The 8764-nt window shown below is 43.8% G+C and overlaps 1 long non-coding RNA gene across 2 annotated transcripts; it reads left to right on the forward strand.

Annotated features, from left to right (window-relative positions):
* Positions 1–3252: 3252 nt before the first annotated feature.
* LOC133973882 (uncharacterized) lies at positions 3253–5101 on the forward strand. 2 transcript variants are annotated; one of them, XR_009924617.1, is made up of 4 exons: positions 3253–3479; positions 3614–3737; positions 3850–3939; positions 4432–5101. It is a non-coding gene; the product is annotated as an uncharacterized LOC133973882 (long non-coding RNA). The 2 variants fall into 2 exon arrangements; XR_009924618.1 differs by lacking the exon at positions 4432–5101 and adding an exon at positions 4048–4367.
* Positions 5102–8764: the final 3663 nt, after the last annotated feature.

The raw sequence follows: 8764 nt of genomic DNA on the forward strand, positions 1-8764 counted from the left end.
GCTCCGGTCAGCCCCGGCTCCAGAACCATATTGTGAGGGGGGCATGTGATGATCACAGGGGGGCAGTGTTGATTTTCCCACAGATCTGCACATACATACATATTGTACTTCATCTATATGGTATATTATTACCGGAACAAGCAAATTTGTCAAATTTCATTTCATATGCACATGAAAACCAGTTGTACAACCAACAGCAATCACAATATCATACCCCCTTTAAATACATATCTTCTCTACTCACCACTTAGTAGAGCTGCAGTCGGCGTCTCCCAGAGTTGAACCTCTTCATTACTGCTTCCTTCCATTCAGTAGCAAATCTTTTAGTTAAGTCTCTTTCAAAGGCCAGCTGCACTAAATGTGCTTTTCGTTGGTGCAGCATGCTGAGTCTATTGTCTTTGAGAACACTTTTTAAAGTAGAAAAAGAATTCTCACACATGGCTGTTGATGCTCGAAACGTCAGTGCATGTTTAAAGGCCGTCATCACACTTGGCATAGCCTCCAGCGCGCTGTGGAATGTCTTGATAATCCGTGATATTGTCCAGGTTTCATCGTCAGCGGTCATGTTTGTTTTGAGGAAGTGGCGAGCAACCACAAACTCTGCTTCATTGATTTCAGTGCTTGATAAAGTCAGAATGGGCTTTACATGTTTGACATCAAGGAACGTTTCACTGTTTGGGTCCAGAGATTGAAGTGCGGTCATTAGCTCACTGTTGCGTTCACTGAAACGCTTGCTCATTTCTTCCCCCACCGCGTCCAGGGCGCTGTAGAATAATCTCCGCAGTTCAGTGTCACCCTCGTCTGTATCACCCTGCTGCTGGCCAACGGTCTCTTCAACAACATATCCTTGGAGACTTTTGTTAACCATCCTCTTCCTCTTTTGTGGCCTTTCTTTCTCTTTACATTGTTAAACTCACTTTCTGAACGCAGTTGTGCAACACATTCAGATGCGCTTTTCTCTAACCACATCCCAGAGAGCAAATCCATTTGTTCTGACTGAAGCATTTTGTTGGGTGCATCAAGCAGCTGCAAGATCTTCTGCACAAAGCGTCCAATGAATTCAAAGCTTGGTTCTGAAACAGCCCAAATCAGACCTGCTGCCTCAATTCGTAAGTCAGTTCCAAAGGCACGATTGCTGTCAATCTCGGACAACAGAGAGAAAATGTCATCAAATGACTTGAGCACAACTGTGACAGTAGCTAGATGGCCTGTCCACCGCTGTTCGAGCAGACGTTTTAGTGTGTCTCCTTTATAGTGGACTGCAACAGTGGGTTTCTTCATGAATTTGTAGAGGGACCCACAAATTCCAAAAAAGTCCTCAATTGCTCCCTCGCTCGACATTGCGTTTATCACCACGAGGTGGAGCTGATGATTAAAACAATGGACGTAGGGTATCTCTCTGGCGAGTATGTCCTGCAGTATCTTCTGAACGCCCCCATGCTTCCCAGACATGACAGATGCTCCGTCATACACCTGACTCAGGATTTTAGATGTACTTAAACCAACTCTGCGCAGCTCTGTGATGATAGTGTTTGCAAGAGTTTTGGCATCTCCAACATCTGCAGTAGCAATAGTTAGTAGACGCTCCCTAACTTCAAAATCTTCTGCTACAAAGCGGATCACGATGGAAATGTTTTCACACCCTGTGGGGTCTCGGGTTCCATCAACTTTAATTGTAAACCATGAATCACTGACTTCATGTACAATTTCTTCAGTTAAAATATCACTCATTATCTTAATCAGTTCATTTTGTATGTCATGTGATGTATATCTGGCATTTTGTGGGATTGTTTGCAGTATCTTCTCAAGCTCTGGGTCTCTTCTCATAGAGTACTCAAACAATGACAAAAAAAGTCCACAGCTTGCATCACCTGATAATTAAATGCTTCCACACTCCATCTGAGAGGCAATCGGTTTATGGCCAAGAACTGTAACATGTCGATAATAGCACCGATGTAGTACCGATTTCTGGCTAGTTGGCCTTCATTCACAAGGGTAGAAATCTCCTGTCCTGAATCAGCCCTCTTCACTCTCTCCCGCCACTTTGCCACATTTTCCATGTGTTCTTTACACTCTGCATGCTTGCGCAATCCTCTCTCTGCTGCGTGTTTCCAGTCACAATAGCCAGATTTCGTGAACACAGAATCTACAGTCCCAAACTTTCGACATGCAAAACAAAATGCAGCTTCAGCTTTAACACTGTATTCTAACCAGTCTCTTTGGTTGTACCACAGGGCAACAAATGAGCGTTTCTGACCATTAAAAAGGCGAGAGGGAAACTTCTTCAAAATGATCTGAGCGGGCTTGTCCTCACCTAAATCATCAGGAGGACCACTGTGATCATGGCCTTGTGTTTGGGAGAGCCCGCTGCTGCAGCGGGGATTGGCGATATAATCGGCGTGCTCCCGCTCCCGCTCGGACCGCTCTGCTGGGGGGGCTTGTGCGGCTGTGTTGCTACCGCTAGCTAGCTGGGGCTGCTCACTAGCTGTTGGCTCCTGCAGCTCCTTCTCCGCCGCGGGGATACGGTGGTTCTGATACGGCTCAGCTGTCGCTCGTGTAGCATTACTTTGTGGCAGCGGGGGTCGGAAGAATTTTCTAATATCCATTTTTCCGTCTGCAGACTCTGCACATCTCCTCTGTCTCCTAGACGGCAGTGTACGTAAACAGCCGTCGGCGCGTCACTTGCGGCAGCACGCACGTGTCACGTGAAACAAGCCGACACGTATCTGCTGTAATTAATTGAATTATATTAAAATATTTTTAGTATTTTAAATTTGACTGATTTCTGTTAACTGAATATTAATTAATACAATGTGACACACAAAACAAATTATAACTCCACCCAAAAAAAATTCGGCAGGAAAAAAAAAATCATTACCCCTCTGACAGCCAATGGGGGGGCAGAGAGACACGGGCGGGGGGGCACTGCCCCCCTATTTGACCCCCTGACGCCGGGCCTGGCTCCGGTTGTAGCTGCTGGAGCTTGAAGTTAGCTACGGATGTTTGTAGCAGCTGCTAAGAGCTCCGGTTGTAGCTGCTGGAGCTTGAAGTTAGCTACGGATGCTTGTAGCAGCTGCTAAGAGCTCCGGTTGTAGCTGCTGGAGCTTGAAGTTAGCTACGGATGCTTGTAGCAGCTGCTAAGAGCTCCGGTTGTAGCTGATGGAGCTTGAAGTTAGCTACGGATGCTTGTAGCAGCTGCTAAGAGCTCCGGTTGTAGCTGCTAGAGCTTGAAGTTAGCTACGGATGCTTGTAGCAGCTGCTAAGAGCTCCGGTTGTAGCTGCTGGAGCTTGAAGTTAGCAACGGATGCTTGTAGTAGCTGCTACAAGCTCCGGTTGTAGCTGCTGGAGCTTGAAGTTAGCTACGGATGCTTGCAGCAGCTGCTAAGAGCTCCGGTTGTGTGGAGCGTGGAGAGCACAACACTCACGAACCTAACTTCCAGCTGCAGCTGCTGCTATGGCCGCTCGTTCAAGATACCGGAGTATGTTGTTGTCATAATGTGCGGGAATAGAACGATTATTCATTACCAGCCCTAGTTTGGGGAAATGTGTCCTTGTGTCCTTCTATGCATGACAGTAGACAAACATGAATAACATTGCTGCTTTTGGTGTTCAGGCAAGCACATCTGTTCACGTTGCTAGGCTACATCACGTAGCATGCCAGACGGACCCACCACAGATGCGCACACATGGAACGCAGCTTTCTATGAAAACACTGCGACCTCACTACAAAAGTACAGGTTTGTTTACCCTCAGTTACTTCGTCATGTCATTGATTGTGTCTCCGTGTTAAAGTTGTAACAGCATCTCATTTGTTGTGACTCCATCGATATTGTGTCTGTTTTATCATAGGCACACAGAAAACTGTGCTGCACTGATGTCGGTGTTGGGACCTCAGCTGTAAGAGACCTCGCTTGGAGGAGGGAGAGGACAAGATGTGACGTGAGTGACTTAATATTTAATCTAAACATTTCAATAATCACATAGATTACCATCCTACACTTTTTTAGCTGTTGCAGCCTTTTGGTGAAATCTTTGTCGTTCTAATAGAATGGAATCTTCCAACCCTGTTCATAAGACACCCACATATATTGTCTATGAAAACTGCCTCCTGGAGCTGTTTGAGGTGTGTCCTGTGTGTCGGCTGGGGACAGATGTAATATATAAGAAGGGCGAGTGCACAGCAAAGCCGGTGAAAGCAGATGCAATCTTCCATGATTCTTACAGGCTCTATTTAAAAGCCAAACAATGTACAAACAGTATGTGAAACATAAATAACATATCAATTAACTGCTGTCTTTAAATGGTCTTCACCATTTAAAGACCATTTATTTATCGTCTTCACGATAAATAGAATAATATAATTATAAAAAGAAAATAATAAATACAAAAAAAGTGCAAAATGTCAAACTTTTTCCCCAATTTGTATTACAGATTACGTGGATAACCTGTTGGACTTCATCTTTCACGAGGTTTTTCAGGACCCGGCCCCATATGTGAATGAGGTGCTGAAGATCTCAAAACCTGAGGATCTCTCTGCCTAGTATGAGAAACCTGACAAGCAGGAAGTTATGGCCAGCTATGTGTTTCTAGTTTCAATCAAGGGCAGGTCTGAACCCTGTATAACTTCCCTGAGCATCAGGGAACACTCTGCGTATCTGGAGCACCGAGCAGGAGGGCAGGACCACCCTGATTCTCCGGCCCAGAGGGCCTCAACACCAGCTCACAAAGCTTCTGTACGCCAAATACCTGTAACGGCTGAGCAAAGTTCACATTGTATTTAGAGAATAAAAGGTGACACACAAATATAAAGTGTTCCTTTGTTTACAGTATAGCTACTGATGGCACAAATTGTATTTTTGTAATGAATGTATTTATTATACTTGGTATTTTTTGTATTTATTACCTCTGTCCCAGCAAGTACATTTAATAACTATGATTAAAAAGCTCTGTGGCAATCTTTCTAGCAATCTTTCTGACAATAAAAGTTTATAGAAACAGTTGTGTGCTTTTAATGTTTGATATGTAACATGTCAACAATTGACACGTGTAAGATGAGCAGTTAGCAAAGTAATACAGAGGGAAGAGTAATTTATGTATTTTATTCCTCAGTCATAATTTTATTGCAGAAATGACTGATATCTCATGCATAAAAAAAAAAACTTACTGCTCTATTCCTTTTAGACATAAAGGCCCATAATCTGCCCTATAGATGTTGAATGCATTCTGTAGTGAGAACACATTCAAACAGGCTAATTAATGGAGGTAAAAACGTTATGTCCTAAGATGAGGCTCTTGAAGAGGCAACTCTGACCGCCTCAAATCTAACATTTAGATTTAGCATTTAGATTTAACATTTAACATTTAAGTGTAACATTTAACATTTGGATTTAAATATTTAAAATATCTCTAAGTTGACAAATATTGTTGTAAATGTGCAAAAAAGTGACTCAAAAATTCACACCAGTTTTTTAAACATGGTTTGAAGCTAAATGTGACAAAATGTTGCTGTTATTTTCAGCATGAGCTGCTTTACAAACGGCACCCCTTAGAGGTAACTGAAGGCTTTATCTGCCAAAGTCTGGTTTTTGCCTGCCCAGCTGTGTCGGGTGGCATATGGTGAATACAGCTGATGTGGATATTGCAGAGGAAACAGGACACAGTTCCAGCCCTTGCAGAAGCACAGACCTCCTGTTACTTAGGCCATTTGTTATACCACTGAAGGAGGGTAGTCTACAAGGATGTTTTAATAAGTCATTGCACATTTTTTGTCTTCTTGTGTGACTGTCGTAGGGCTTCATAAAAATGGTCTCTACAAGACTGGAGCAGTTACAGTAGGCCACTGAGCGGTTGACAGCTTGAACCCAGAACACACTTCGTTGTGCTTTCAACACGCTTTATTATGACACACAAGTAGAGCAATAGACACGTGAGCAGCCCTTGCAGATGTATTTGTTACACCGGCAGCACACGCTGCAAGTTTTACAGTCTTTTCCTGGGGCCTATCTGACACCTCTTCCTCTTATTCGCCCTGAGCGGCTCTGCTGATAGTGCCGTGGAAGAGGCCGGACGCTCACGTCGAGCGTCTATGTGGACTATAGCTCTCGATGCGGCGGTGGCTTTTACGGCGTTCCCAACTGCGGCTGACGCTTCCGTACGGGGGATACTCTCCATTCGGTCGATGAACGCAGAAACGAGAGCCTTTCCCAGCTGCTTTAGGAACACCCCCCCCTTGTTCAGCTTGCCCAGCATCCAGTCTGGGTTGATCTCTCTCCATATCACAAAGGCATTGTAGGAGGAGATGTCGATAATGTTGTGAGAGACAACCAGGGGCCAGCGGGCGGTCACCCTCCTGCAGCTGTATGTTCCGATCACCTTGTCTAGGTTTTCCATGCCACCTTTGCTGCGGTTGTAGTCCAGGACGATGACCTGTTTCCTGTCCGGGCGGTCGCTGACGTTGGCCTTGGTGTGCAGTGTGCTCAGGAGCATGTACTGACGGAAAGGACACCGGCCTCTGGAGAAGGAGAAGAAGAAGAAGAGTCGGTCTCATCCATCCCTTTCCATTCGTCACTGTATTTTCGATGACCCTCCCGGTTCGTCATCTCCAGGATGATGTTCTCTACCATCAGCGTGATTAACAGGCGGAACGTCGAGGCTATGTCACCGGCGCGGGACTTCGTGTGCACCGTGGGACCTGGCCAGACCCCGCTTAGAGCCGCATCAACAGCGGAGGAGGAGCAGCGGCTCCCTCTCAGCCGTACGCCTATGTTTCCCATATTATTTCCCCGTTTCTTGACTTGAAGGTCTCTCTTTCCCCGAGTCCGATGGGGGTGGTGTTGCAGCCCTGGTCTTGTCCCTCTTCTTCTTCGTCCAAGGCTGACAAATCTGCAGAAGCATCTCCAACTGGGTCATAGTCCTTGTCGTCTCTGTTGTCTTCTACCTCATCATCCAAGTTGTCCTCCACGTCGTCCTCAAAGTCGTCTCTGTCTTCGTCCCGGTCTGCTACTCCATCTGGTTGTCCGTCTGCTTCTAGGTCTGGCACTTTTGCGTCCTCTTCAGAATCAGAATCAGAATTCTTTTGTAAGCCATGTTGTTTTTTAATGAGGTGAATTAAGGATTTTAACGATTGAGGAGAAAGTTTATTAAATGAAATAAAAAAAACGGAACAATTTTTTTTCTTTACCATTTTTATATTTCATATAACAGTGATTTTCAAGCTTATCTTTATTACATAGGAAATTCGAATGAAAAATTCAAAGCCATATACCAGAAATACTGAAAATCTTAATTCCACAGTTAATATTCTGAAATGAAATGAAACTCGGTCTGAGGCTAAGTCAATTTGACGAGAACCAATGGTTTTGAATCGATAAACTCACACGTGGTACAAGACCATGAATGCAAATGACACCGATCAGCCTCATTCTCTGGCCAATGTGTTGATGGGCAGATGAGCTTGGTTACTGGGCCAACCACAGCAAAGATCCCTCTCTAAGATCTAGACAGGCCATGTGAGTGACATACATATAGCCCTGATATCTTTGACACAGTGTTGGGGAATCTAATGAAAACGTTATTAGTAACCTTGAGGCTGTTAGTGTTCATGCTTGAACACTAACAATATCCGTTATTGACAAGAACCCATGCTACTCTCACAGGAAGAGAGCGGCTTTCTCTTTCAATCAGGACAATCTCATTAAGTGTTGTGTTTAGGAAATAATAAATCAGTTGATAAGGTTCATGCCTCGGCTCTTTGACGAAACACAATTTGACTCTTAAAGCAATTACATTTTAAGAGCAATGCAGGACCCTTGATTTGGAGCATTAGTTTGAATGAGCATCTCATACTATCTCATCCGCTTGAAGCTATTTGCTGTTCCCAATTTTTCACCTTTTAATTTAAGCTGAAAAATATGCAAAGCAAAAGATTCATTTGAAAGGAGTTGGTACGACTAATGAACCTGTCAGCAATTCCTGTACCAGCCTAGTGCTATTACATTGTGGAAGCCTGGAAGCATACAAGCAAAGGGAATTAATGGAAGGCTTTTCAGGCCAGCAGATTTTCAAGCTTGTCTTTTTGTGCTGGTGAGAATTCTTGGAGCATGCCCTCTGAAAGTCAACACAAGACATGTATTCAGTTCTCCCCTAATGTACCAAACAGACACTGAAACTAGCCTCTAGTTGTATATTGGTGTCTGGAGACATTTTGCCTGAATTCAAAAGGGGGACATTTTACTAAATGGTTTTACTGTGTAGTTTTGGACAGGATGCAATCATTGAATATCTAGTTTACATAGCATTAATTCTTGTTCCTGTGTTCCTAGTTCCTAAACTGAAGTTGATCAGGCTTCGCCAAGCACCATTGCACATTTCATGGATTCTTTCCATTTCCTGTCAAGTCCCGCAAAGGGATTTTGAGATTTCTCTCCACAGTTGAATTCATGAAGATGAGAAATTAAAATATTTACTAAATGAACACTGCAATTTGTTCATAAAACAAACTGGCTTAAATGTCATAACTATTTTTTTGATTATTTAATAAAACATGAACTGAACATGTGACACAATTATATACAATAATGTTATAACAGGACAACATCCCTCACTGGCTTCCCACCTAGGGGTACAGCCAAATGTCTTGAGTCAACTCGCTCGTAATATAAACGTTAATAGATGATTGTTATGTTGCCTTAACCTAACAACACACTGAATCCCAGCATTTCAGTTCAGTCACCTCTCTGGAAAGACTTTAGTGACTCACAGCAAC

The sequence above is a fragment of the Platichthys flesus genome, chromosome 2 (genome assembly GCF_949316205.1).
Source record: "Platichthys flesus chromosome 2, fPlaFle2.1, whole genome shotgun sequence".
In the NCBI taxonomy this organism is placed as follows: domain Eukaryota; kingdom Metazoa; phylum Chordata; class Actinopteri; order Pleuronectiformes; family Pleuronectidae; genus Platichthys; species Platichthys flesus.